We start from the raw sequence: 13528 nt of genomic DNA, 5'->3' as shown, positions 1-13528 counted from the left end.
GCCTGACAGGGGTACTTCAGGCTCTAAACTCCTGTGTAGTCCTGCTGTTTAAAGTTTTTGTATTTTGTTCTAGAGATTGCTTATATCATAGTGGGTGAAGTATATCTGTCACTTAACCACTTCTCAGGAGTACTATTAGGCTTAATTAATGTTTGTAGAACACTACTGAGATTCTCAAGAGAAGCAGCTATAGAAGTGCAAAGGATTATAATTAATTTAAGACTAATTTTTGAGTAAACGGCTAACAACACTTAAGCTGAGATTTTCCAAGTAAAACTCATTCAGTTGATTTTTAGACAAAATCATTCTGAAGTCTGGTTTCTATTTACTACTACCACTGTATGATGCATTTTGATTTTTATTATCCTTCAATATCCTTTGATATATCCAGGCACACAGTACACCTTGTTTTAGTTCAGGAAATACTGCCCAACACATTTAAGTCAAGTTAAAATAAAACTAATAAAGTAACTAAACCAATAAACTCAAAGACAATCCCCAGCACCATTTGCCTTTAGTATAGTAAGTGTTTGAATCATAAAGCCTGTAATTAATATTATGGAATAATTTCCGTAATTATTTATAAGGCATCTAATTTACATAAATAGTCATTATCTGGAAATAAAACCAGATCATTAAAATTCTGAAAACTGATTGAGATCAGTCAAGGTGTACCAAAGAGATTTGCTAAACTCCTTTTGAAAGAGTTGTGAGACGAAATCTCCTCTCACAAACAAGCTGAAACAGGACTGCTGTGGGAGTGCAGGCAGTGCTTCGTGCACATGACATCATCAAACAGAATGGGTGTTCTGTACGGTGAGAAAACATTGGGTCACTCTTCTCACCAACTGCCATGGAGACTTTCCAAGGAGCTGCATCTGACACATCTGCACTGAAAATCTGACCCAGATTGTAGCTGAAGCTCTCCTAACACAGATTTCTGCTTTTCTGAGATTCTGCAGCACTGAAAATACTTTTCAAAATACTCATTTCTTTCAAAATACTTTTAATGCTTACAGTATCTTCAATAATTTCAAAGTTTTGCGTCTAGTCAGAGAACACTTCATGTAGGAAAAAGGAGAAGAAATGGCACTCTTGTGTTTCTATTTGCAAGCTGGGTTGACCACTCCTCAGTTATTAGCTAGAGAGTCACAGGTATTAAAAATTATGTCCTGCTTATCACAAAGAATGCATCTCTGGTCCTGCTGTCTGTGCCTTTCAAGGTCCAGAGTGCTCTTTGTTAGATTTTTTCTAGGTGGAAATAAACTCACAATTTTTTGGAAAAGCTACAACCACAGAACGCATTTTAAGAAATTTGCAATTGCCCTGAAAGGTCAGACCTGAGTGACATTTTCGGTGTGAGATACATCTTTAAGTGTAAGTGTAAGCCCAGAGTAAGGCAATACACCACGACCCAGCCTGTTTGGATTATTTCCTTGCTAATTCCTAGAGAATGGAAGTTGGCTCGAGTACTGAGTCATGAGGATTTCATCTCAATACAGATATTTTTAGTATCTGTTATTTTATCTTGGGTACTTTTAAAATCTGTATCACTGCCCAACTCCTCTCCTAATTATCTGAAATTCTTTTCTTCTGTAACAGCTTTGGAATGTGCCCTTCTATTATTACAAATCCTGGCTGCATTAGATTGGGTCCCACCTGCTCATCCATCGATTGGCTTAGGTAAGAGTGCCTTGTTTGAAGCCTCAGCAACTGCTGAGAAACCAGCACCACAGAGGAGCAACATCAAATCTCATGGTGAGTCACTGTGAATGTAGGTCAGCCCAGGCTCTGCCCTGTGCTGAGCTCTCAGAGCCTTGGCTCCAGGTTACCTGAAGGAGTCCCAACCCCAACAGACCCCCCTCACAAAAAAATTATGTTTGTCTTCTTTTGCCATATAGCACTGCCACTTCCATGGGGGAGTTTAGAGCAGATGAACAACTTCTTAGCAACTCAGCCACAACCAAGAGCTGAGAAAGGACGGGAGAGAAAACACAAACCAAATCACCTTGCAAGTAAAATATACAACCTGTTTGTTTAACCCAATTTGTGCCAAATAACATTATAGATCCACTCAATCTCAGCCACTTGAGGCTCACAATCAATGTTCTGAGAGCAGAAGAGGGAGGGTGATGGATCTGCTCTGATTCATACCTGGGGGAGACCCTCTCCTGCAACAGTCAGGGATTCTACATAATGAGGCAGGCAGAGAGAACTGTGAATTGATTATTAATTAAACTGCTTGATCACCTCCTTGGAAAATGTATGACCAAATGTTGGTGCACAGAAAGTGATTTACATAATCAAGTTTGAATTTGACTCATAATACAGTACAAAACTACCTTAATAAATGGAAATTTTAAAAAATCACACTCTGACTCTTGATACAAAAAAGGAGTACTTCCAGTGCAAATAATGAGATGGGAGGAAATGTCCTTGGCAAGTCAATTTGTTCCATGCTGCTGATGGTTCCTGTTAGTGACAAGGATTTTTTTTTCAAGACGGAAACAATGGAAAACAAGTGCAAAAGCATTTACCAGAAGGCCAGGCAATGGCAGCTTTACCAAAATGTCAAGTGTGCAGAATAGAGTCAATTTAAAAGAGAATTAATTATTTAAACTGAATTAATGTGACTACAATGAAGCCCTGTTAAACCATCTCATCCATCCTGTTTCCAACTGTGCTACCCCTTACAGTCTAAGTGTAAATACTGTGACCTCAGTTTTCAAACACTTCAAACAAAAACTCTCTTACTCGGTCACAGTACCAACATATTGCTTTTTTAATATATTTACTGCATCCCTACTAGGAACTCACCCACAGAATTGTGCTCACCTTCTCCACATTCCCAACTCATACGAATTTGACCTCTGGGTCCCCTTTTCCCTCTTTTCCTCTTTCATCTTCGTACTTCTTGTGTTTTCCCAGATGCTTCAGGCAGTTTCTATCACTGCATTCTTCAGATCATCCTTTGCCTGCAAGTCCGCCTGTTGCATACAGTCCTGATATCTTAATTTCAGCAACTTTTCTCTTGTTTCATGCATTGTCTTGTCCTTGTGTGCCTTTGGGGACAGGAAGGTGACTGAATTTTAGGTCTCTAACTTTCACATGGAAGTTCATTTTCTCAAAAGAATCTCCACACCTACTTCCCCAGGAACCCACTGTCCCAAAGGGCTTCAGTTCCTCTTGGACAATGGGCCATGATGTTGCAGTACACAGAATATCACCCCTCGAAGGAATACTCTGTCCTCCTTTGCATTTTCCAGGTCAACGCAAATTTGCAATGCTATCAACAATTTAAAGGTGCAATAATGGTTACCTAGTGCTCTTTTTCCTGGATAGTGTTACATGAAGTTTGGCAAAGATCAGCAGAGCCACTGTTCCTCTTTTGTGTCCCACAGGAATATCTATAACCATGTCTACCAGTGATAAGTCAAAACTGTCACTTCTGTTTTCCAGTTTCAACATGGGCAAAGGAAGCATTCCAAATCCATCCTTTTCTGCTACCCTTTAAAGCAACATCTGGGCTAGAATTTACATAAAATTAAAATTAAAAAGTAATTTTCTATTTCATGAAGGAAAAGAACTCCTATCTAATAAGTAATGAACTTAATTGCCCTGGGTCTTGACTGTGTTTGGAACGCATATTAATTTAAATGCATCAGTGTAAAAATCAGTCTCATTAAACTATCTCAAAGCCCTAGAATAGATGGAGCACTGCATTAACACTTGCACGTAGTCATTCATATTAAAGTTATAATTTACAGGAGCTCATAATGAATATAAACAGGAATTAAAACTGAGCTGAGGTGCAATAAAAAGGATTAGTAGCAGTGATATTTAAATTGACAGTTAAAAACTCTTCTGGAGCACTTTCAAGGCCTTGGAGAAATACAGTTGGTTGGATATCCTATTCTTTATTTCATGGTGTACTAGAAACAATGTATAAAACATGAGCACACCGAGGCCAAATGAACATCTTCACTGCAGAAATGTATTTCTTAAGTTATTTTTTAATTTGAAATGTCATTTTCGTGTCGTGCGAGGGGAACGACTGATGTACATATGGAAAATTGTGAGTTCTTAGAAACCATACTGTTTTCTTGATCATTCATAACCAAATACATAAAGATCCTTCAGTGTATCACTCTTGCACAGCTTGTACGAGGTCTCCATAGCTACCCTTGGCACAACAAGCACAAAACCCAAGTGCCTTTGCAGGGCTGATAAGCAGACAGGAAGCAAAGGAACATCTGCTACAGCTTTAGATGGTTTTGCCTTCAGTAACCACTGCAGCTCTGCATTCCACGTCCTGCTCGCTTGGCCTTTGACTCCACCAGCTGTTGGACAGGAGATGTGAAATGTTGTACCTACAGAAAGGGAGCTGCATTATTTTTAAAGGACCACTGGGATATTTAATGGCATTTTTTCTTTCCGTTCTCTGATGACTGGAAACACTGGATAGCAGAATCTGCATATGGAGTTACTTCCTGAAAGTCAACCACTTCCTATTTAACAATTTTTTTTAATGTTCTGTTTTCCTATCCAAACCTGCTTTGTTTTGTTTTGTTTTGTTTTGTTCTGTTTTAAACACCAAAAACAATTGCCCCATATACTGAATAGTAATTATATTCATCATAATCATTGTAAGGAAGCCATGTGCTTCCCTGGATCAGGGCTGGGGCTTCCAGCCCAGGCAATCTGTCTTCTTGGAGCATAACAGCATTTCTATAGCATGGACAGCCAAGGAACTGAGTTACACAAAATAAATATCAAACAATTTAGTGCAAACCCTTTTTTGTTTAAAGAAAGAGCTACTGAACATGATGTTTTATAAAGGAGCTCAGCCAAATAATGCAGATTCTCTGCTCTTGTGTGTGTGTGGAAAATCTGCTCCAGATAGTTCAGCAGTTCTCCACCACCATGGTATTTTCATTTGCATGGAAAACTACTAACAGAGAACAACTGACAGCAGCATATTTTTAGGATATTGAGGCCCATGCATCTTTATGTACTTCCTCTGAGATTGTAATTTTGTCTAGGAGATTGCAACAGTTGTGATGAAATCGGATTTAGCCATGTATGGTAGATCCTATGGCTCTGACACAATGAGATGAAGAGGGGCTCAGAGTAACCACAAGAAAGAGGAAGATACTCTTCCTCTGCTCCAGAGTTATGTAAATGTAATTGAGAAGAGAATTTTGCTCAGAAATTCTGTGTTCTGTGCTTTGGAGTTCTATACATTTTTTTATATGTTCTATTCCTAAACTGCAGATGGATGCTGTTTTGCCAGAAAATAAATGAAACACGAAGATGACTTCAAATATTTGGACGAGTCATGTTGCCACTCAAAATACAGAAGCATCTGTCATATCACTGTCCTAGTGAGATCATAAAAGCAGAGACAGAGTGATCAAAGAAGAAAATACAGGACTCTTATTCCATTCCTAATACAAGCTATTTCTCTTTTTAGGACCAGGAGCCTACGTGGCACAGAGATATTCCCATAGTCTACAAATACAACAGCTGAGTACCTGAGATGATTACTTTGCCACTATTTATTTAGTTAAATATAGGAATAGTCATAAAGACAGTAGATTTACTTGGGACTGACAAATTACTAACTCAGGTTATTATTTTATAATGGAATCACAGAATCCCAGAATGGTTTGGGTTGGAAGGGACCTTAAAGATCATCCAGCTCCACCCCCCCTGCCATGGGCAGGGACACCTTCCATTATCCCAGGCTGCTCCAAGCCCCAGTGTCCAACCTGGCCTTGGAGACTTCCAGGGATCCAGGGGCAGCCACAGCTTCTCTGAGCACCCTGTGCCAGGGCCTGCCCACCCTCACAGGGAGCAATACCTTCCCAATATCCCATCCATTCCTGCCCTCTGTCAGGGGAAACCATTCCCCTTTGTCCCCTCCCTCCAGGCCCTTGTACAAAGTCCTTCTCCAGCTCTCCTGGAGCCCCTTTAGACACTGGAAGGGTCTTTAAGGTCTCCCTGGAGCCTTCTCCAAACTGAACATTCCCATCTCTCCCAGCCTGGCTCCAGAGCAGAGGGGCTCCAGCCTTTGCAGCATCTCTGTGAACTCCTCTGGGCTTGCTCCAGCAGCTCCAAATCCTTCTGCTGTTGTTCCCCAGGGCTGGAGGAAGCTCTGCAGGTGGGGTCTCACCTGACTGGAACAGAAGGACAGAATCCCTCCTCACTTGCAGCCCTCACTGTGGGATGAACCCAGGGTATAGAGCCTTTCTGGGCTGCTCTCTGTGCCTTTTATCTTCTGCATTTCACAGGGAGCTGAATTTTTTAAACTATATTAATATTAGAATAATTAAATAGCTGTCTTGAACTGTGTGCACATTGCATTTAACCATCTTGAAAGCAAGCCAAAACTTGAAGCAATTTTTAGAAGAGTTGTAGAATCAATATGTCAATTCCCATTAATTTGGTGTCAGAGGAAACAAATGTGTACCTGTCTGAAACGTGTGCCTTCCCTGCAGAGGAGTACTAAAATAGGCATCTTCTGTCTCCCTGCCTTCCCTGTGCCCTCCAAACATCAGAAACCAGGGTCACAATGAGGGAAAACCAGGCTGGCTGCAAAATACAATGAAACCACTTTTATTAACCCAGTATCCTGGACAAGTTATGCACCAACTGTGCCATGTCAAAGCCATCCCAAGCGCTATCCCATCCACTGCACTGAGTTCCTTGTTTCCCCCCTGGTGCTGCAGTCCCCCCCAAACACATCTCCTTTGCAGGGCTGAGAATATCTAGGCAAGCTGAGGTGAAACTCCATTCAGTCTGTCACAGCCACAAGCTGTCATTCTGCACAGCAACGGGACAATATTAGTGACTAATCCCAACTGAGAGTGCATCTTAAACCAGCCAAAGTTCTGGATCAATCCAAGCTCCCCCAAATGTGCTGTGCTGCATGCAAACATCTTGCACATCTTGCTCACTGCACAGCTGGCTGCTGAGCAAATTTTTGTCTCGGGAGGTATGCTCAAGCACATGAAACATATTTTTAGCATCCCAGGGGTCTGAGTACTCCCAGAGCTGAGAGTGCAACCTGGCTGACAGCAGGTTTCCAGAGGAAGGAGTAAGAAAGAGGCAATGGGTGATGAGATTACCCGCCACAGAAGGAGACTTCTGCTTGGAATATGTACACATCTTTTCAGTCTCTCATTGTGACTGTTTGTGCTTCCATCAGATTTTCCGTTTGCTCCTTCAGCTACGGGACCAGATGGCTCCCACACATTATGCTCTGAATCATGGCAAGGTTCGGGGTGTTTGCTGTGTCACAGCAAACACAGGTGCCAGACCAGGTTAAACTCCTCACAGCCAGCATGGTGCACCCTGCTCAGGGGTGGGACTGCAGCAGGTACCTACAGACACACTCTGGGGAAGATCTGAGCATCCTTTTCTTCTTGCAGGAAAACGACTGCCATACCTTGAGGTAGCAGGGAAGAGGGGCAGAGCAGTGACACATGGCAGAGGACAGATGCTCCACACTTCTCGTGATGCACAATGCCTGATGGCAAGGAGTCCTGGTGGGCCAAGGACAGGAGGCTGTTGTTCCCCCTCTGATTTCCACTTGCAGCTTGTGATTAAACTGGTGCTGACACCTTGCCCAGTGCCTGTTTGCAGAGCCAATAGCCTTGGGCAGGACTTCTGGCCATGAAACACCTACTGGAAAAAGAGACAATCTCATTGTTTGAGAGCATCTCTGCCTCTGGCATCTGTTAAATAGAAAACAAAACTGATTTTCTCCTCACTTTGCATAGATCTGGGGTAGATCCAAGCTGTGGCAGCTCTGTGAAATGAGAGTGAACAGGAGGGGTGTTTGCAAATGTAATGGCCCCTATTTAGGAGGGCAAGACTGGGAGGATTACACAGAATGTGATTTGTGCTTCAGTTACAAGACCATAAACATCACCCTGCAGTTCTCTCTCACTGAAATACTGCATTTCTGAGCACTGCAAACCATGGGAATAATGAAAGATGCTTTTGCAACACCTAGGAGACATCTGGGGCTCAGTGCAGGTTACAAATCTGGAGGCAGAGGACGGATGTCCTGGACAGCACAATTGATACGGTGAGTGTGCTCCAGGTCACACCACGGAGGAGCAGCCAAGAACCTGGACACTGTCCTATGGCCACACTCCACCCCAAGCATTTTCTGAGATGAGAAAATTCCCCTGTGGCTGTTTTTCAGCTTGCTTTTCTTGCTATGTACTTACATGCCCCCGTGTTGGAAGTGACAGGGCACCTTGTGAGCGTGTGCTGTGCTGGCCTTTGCTGACAGGCGCTGGCAGTCAGGGAACACTCGTCAGGGACGGGGACAGTGACCAGGCATGTCACAACCACAGCCTGTGCAGAGCAGCTCCCATGAAGGTTAACGCGTGTCGCCACCACCTTTGAGGTCAGTGTTGGCCTCGCTTTAGCAGTCCTATAAATAGACGCCCAAGGTTGACTGAAAAGAGGATTTGGCTCGGCTGGATCTTGTTTAGCATTCCCAGGAGAGGAAGGCAGATTCTTTTCCCTTTTTCTCTTCCAGCCTGTAACCTTGAGTTGGTCTCTGTGGGGAACATTAGTGGATTTGCCAAAAGCGCTGCCGCTGTGAGCCGGATGTCCTGCTGTGTCACACAAACCACACGTACACGTCTCTCCAACCTGCAAACCCAGACCTAATTCCACTAAAGCCTCAAACTAATTCCTCACTGGCAAAACTAGGGAAAAACCCAAACAAACCTTGAGCCTAATTGCTTGAAAACAGTAGGACACCTAGTGGATTTATAGGGAATATCTTTGGGATTATCAGCAACATTTTGTCATTTTCTTGGCAAAACCAGCTGTGAATATATTTATAGAGCAATCACTGAAATATCAGGGTTTCTATTTAATAAATTAATCTTGTTACAGCTGTTACAGCCTCCAGTTTGCCTGAAGAAGTTATTGCAACCTATAGAAAACCCAAAGAGCATTGTTCGAATGACTTGAAAAAAAAAATTATGGAAAACTGGATGGTTCCCAATGTCTGGGAACAGGAGGAAGGATATTCTGCCAGATCAAAGCCATCCCAGTTGTTCCATCTGACAGCTCTCTAATGATCTTAATGAGCGGAGTTTTACAGCTCAGCCTGGCTCCCAGTACAGTGGTGCAGCTCCACAACAACGTGGCCATGCTGAGCGCAGCCAGCCGGCCCTGCTGGTTGTTTCAGCACAGAATGACTTGGCCACAGAACCCAAAGTGCTTCTTCATTCCCCAGGGCTGATCTTTTGTATCCAAATTACAAGATGATGGGCCACGTGATACCGCCTGCGCTGCTGTCGCTGCTTTTGCCTGGTACCAACTCCAACATCAAGCAAATTTTGACCCTAGAGAGGGAATAAACCCCTCTGGCAGGGTGTGTAAGAGGAAGAAGATTTTGAGTGATGATTCTGTGAAATTATATCTTGGCCAGCGATTATCCTGGGGCTGCCAGGGTTATCTTGCTGGTGTCTCTGGAGGCAGCAGACACAGACAAAGAGATGAGTGATGAGTCCAAAATGGATTCAGGAAACTGATGACTTCATTTTGACAGTCATCACAAGGAACACCAAGTCATTGAGTCCTGCACTCAATTCCTGTTCCCAAAACATGCTGAAAACTTTCCTTCCTTTCTGCTTACCATAATATTGTCCTAGTGAAAAATGTCTCCAGAAGATGGTTCATTTTTCTGTTCCCTTCCCACTCTTTCTGCAGTGCTGCAGGGACTCCTAAAGAACAGCAAGACCAGAATGAGATTTGATTTTGGATAAAAAATCTGTTCAGATGCAGGTCTTTTTTTATTCTAAGTTCAAGGTTAGGAAAGGAAAGGCTAATTTAGAAATTAATTTTGATTTGGTCTATTTCTTCTTATACCTTTTCTTCTTAGAGGTGTAGAAATCAGAAAGGATGTAGCACGTGATGGAATGCAAATGAGTTATCAACAGAAAAATTCATATTAACTCCTTGTATTTTCATTATTCCTACCTGTGGCATAGAATTACCTGAAAAATAGAATCCTTGTACATTGTAAACCCTTTAAATTGGTCTAGGGTTTTGAAACAGATTTTTTTTTTTTAATTTTAGTGCATGGATTTTATATTTGAAGGGTTTTTTTTTCTGACTGACATGTCAAACTGGGGATGGTGCGTGCTAAGAGTACGCTTTTCTCTAATTTAGCAGCTGGATTGGAAAGCTTGAATTATCTCTGCATAATTGCAATGATTAATGGATTGTTAGGAAATTGCAAAGTATTGATTGAATTTTCCCCTTAGGAAATATTTCTCCTCTGATAAAACACAGTTCTGGGGCTTTGCTTTTGTCCTTCCTGCTTTCTGCTCCGGGGAAGCCAGGGGCTGCTTTTATCTGGGAAATGGGAATTTGGGTCAACAGCCCTTCAAGGACAATTTTGAATTATTGTGATTTCCAATCCCAAATCTTCTCTGAGCTTTGCAAGGAGATAGATTTGCAAAGTGTGAACAGGGATTTCAGAGCCAGAAAAGCTCTTTTTTTTTTTTTTTTTTTTTTTTTTTTGTGTTTTGCTGGTACCAGCAGCAAATACTGGCCATCCCTGTTTCACATCCTGCCATTTCCATGTCAAATACCACCAGTGAGCTCTGAAAGACACCTTGACCTTGTTGTGGGAATGCCACAACCATCAAAGATGGTGGCAAATTTTCCACTTTATTAGGCCAGGATTACTCTGGGGGATCTCAGGAGTTGGTGGGAAGAGGGAAGTGGAGAATGAAGTGAGAATTGGAGAGCTTGATGCACAGTGCCTGGGGCTGGGCAGCTGAGGGCTGGGAGCCCTGACACACATCTGCACCTTAATGGTGCTGGGCTCTTTTTGGCAGCTGCTCTGGGAATTTCCAGAACAGACCCATAAATACACAGCTATGAGTGCGACCTCTGCTTCTTTTCTTCGCTAAATTGAACATCCAAGGCCCAGCTGAGTATCATTCCTTGTCTCTGCTCCAGTTGCTTGGGACGTGCTGCCTCTGCAAATGGTTCTGCCTAAGTTAGGAATTATGAGAGCGTGCTAATTCAAGGTTTGCCATGAATTTAGTGTTCCCGCAAGGATGACACTAATGGCAATTAGTGCAGCAGAAATGTCAGTGCTGAGTGACTGTTCTCACATTAAAAGCTGTCACTTGGAGAGCACACAGTCTCTGTTATTCCAGGCCTGACCTCTGCTTTCTGGCTGTGTTTCCTGTGCACGGCAGGTGTCCCAGGCCATCCCATCACTGCAGCAATTCACTCTGGGAGGGGACGCGGGGAAAGAGCAGAGTAGCCCAAACCAGCCTGTGCCGACAGTGACATTTCCTGAGGGTTTGGATGTTCTCCTCTGGGGCTTGAACAGCAACAAAATTAACCCAGGACTGAACAGAATATAAGATGTTAATTTCTGGCTCGCCTTGCTCCTTCAATGCTCTCCTCATGTCTTGCTCTATTGATTCCTGTTTAGACACAGAGCTCTTTCCACTGTTTCAGTTTCTACCATGAAGAATCTGATTTTAAATCATCAATTGCATTTAAACAGGCTTAGCTAGAAGTAATCCCTGCTGCTGCCCAACTCCATGGCAATCCGCACAACTTTTAATGTTTTGCTAAAAATCATTGGTAAAAATGCCTTTGCTATACAATGACTGAAGTTCAACAAGTGGCAGTGCTGCAGCAATGTGGGGACTGTGATTTTTACCGAAGCCAGAAGAGCCTCTGTCCTCACCCTGTGCCCTAAACTCTTGTGTAGGGTAAATCAGTTCCAGATGAGGAACATCTGCAAGATGCTGCAAGAGGAAGTCATGCTTGCACACATGAAAAATGTAAATAAAGGGTGTTTCTAGGCTCACAAACACAATCCAAAGCATGAAAAGGAGAACAACTCTTACAGGAGGATAACTAAAAGTACTTAGTCTGTGTTATTTTAAGGCTTTTTAGCACTAACAGCAGTTCTGGAGGATGAAACCAGTTCTGAGAAACATCAAGTGAAAATTAATAGCTTTTTAACAACAAAGTTCAATGGACAAGTGCAAATAGGATATGAGATGGAAACCTGAGCTCCTGAATTATAAATATACCCAGCCTCTACACAGACAAGTATCTGTTATCCATTTGATGTACTACTCAGTGCCAAGGGATTGAGAAGGTGGCAGGAGCAGGATGGGCATTTTCAGGCTCAAGATTTTGTGTGTTCTGGGTTTGGCTGGAGATAAAAAGGATGACTCCAAAGACAGCCCAGATTCCTATAGCTCTCACCACTGCAGTACCCCCTGTGAGGAGCTGGAGGTGCAGGGCACATCAGAGGCTGGCAGCAGGATGTGGGCGAGCCCAGACTGATGCTCCCGATGCTCCTGGGGAGCTCTGTCCTCCTGTGGAGGGACACACTGCGGTCACACATTAGGTGTCTGTTATTAATGTTTTGTTTTCCCCACTCAGAAGCTCTGAGGCAGCATGAAGTATTTATCTTTAAATGCAGAGGATCACATTCTGGCTCGTTATGCTGCCAGCAGACGGTAACTGATGCACAGCGCTGCTGCCATGCCCTGGGGTTACTTTCCACACACAGGAATGATGACACAGCCACTGCTGCAGTGATGGCAAACATGCTGCTGTGAGGGCAGGCTGGTGGGAGAGGAGCAGTTTTAAGGGATTCTGTTTAATCATCTGGACACAAGTGCTATTTTTATCCTCTGTTGTTTTAGATCTCAAGCCTGCACCAGGAGAAGCTGATGACAAAGTTGGTGTCTCCCATGACAAGGGAACCTTTTGGGAAGGGAGAAGCAGGGTGGGCAGGGGTGGCAGTGGGAAAGGGGCCTGTGCTCATGGCCTCTGCACCTCATGAGCTGAGAGAGCTTGTTGGCCTCTCTGATACCTCCACCACAAGCTGACATGCCTCTCTCAGCTCAGTTCACAAGAGGGATCTGTGAGACCCTGGGGGACTTCCCACCAACCAACCTCAAGCTCACCTGTGCTTGTGGGTGGCTTTGGGGCGAGGCCAGTGCCTGCCCATGGAGGCAGGAGAAGGGCACCCACCCCATGATAGGGGTTAAGGTTGGTGAGTCCCAGGCAAGAAGTGAGGTGAGATTATCACAGTGTGTGAAGAGGCCCGAGGAGCTCAGAGCATGCCCCTCCATCACCTGGGCACAGGACTCCTGGGAGCTCAGAGTGCCCATCCATCGTTTGGGCACACGGACTCGCTCGGGCAGCTCAGAGAACCCCGGGCATCGTCTGGGCACACAAAGCTGAAAAGAAAAAAAAAACGAAATGGGGGACGAAAAAAATTCAGGTTCCACCGAGATTTGAACTCGGATCGCTGGATTCAGAGTCCAGAGTGCTAACCATTACACCATGGAACCGCTGTGACAGCACGCCCTCGCGGCTGCTTCTAGTTCCTTCCGCCACTCCCCCGCCTCAGCACGGCCACTCTCCCCAAGGGTACCGCAGGGGGAGTCGGTGCTGAGGGGCCGCGGGGCCGCGCGGGAACCCCGCTCGCTTTAACCCC

The 13528-nt window shown here is 43.9% G+C and overlaps 1 non-coding gene across 1 annotated transcript; it reads right to left on the bottom strand.

Moving 5' to 3' along the window:
* Nucleotides 1-13310: 13310 nt before the first annotated feature.
* On the bottom strand, nucleotides 13311-13382 carry TRNAQ-CUG (transfer RNA glutamine (anticodon CUG)). Its single transcript has one exon. It is a non-coding gene; the product is annotated as a tRNA-Gln (tRNA).
* Nucleotides 13383-13528: the final 146 nt, after the last annotated feature.

This window comes from Melozone crissalis, unplaced genomic scaffold (genome assembly GCF_028551555.1).
Source record: "Melozone crissalis strain CALT ecotype California unplaced genomic scaffold, PUWL_Pcris_2 ptg000014l_1, whole genome shotgun sequence".
Lineage (NCBI taxonomy): Eukaryota > Metazoa > Chordata > Aves > Passeriformes > Passerellidae > Melozone > Melozone crissalis.
Note: the sequence above shows the minus strand (reverse complement) of the source record. Positions and strands in the feature narration are given on the sequence as shown.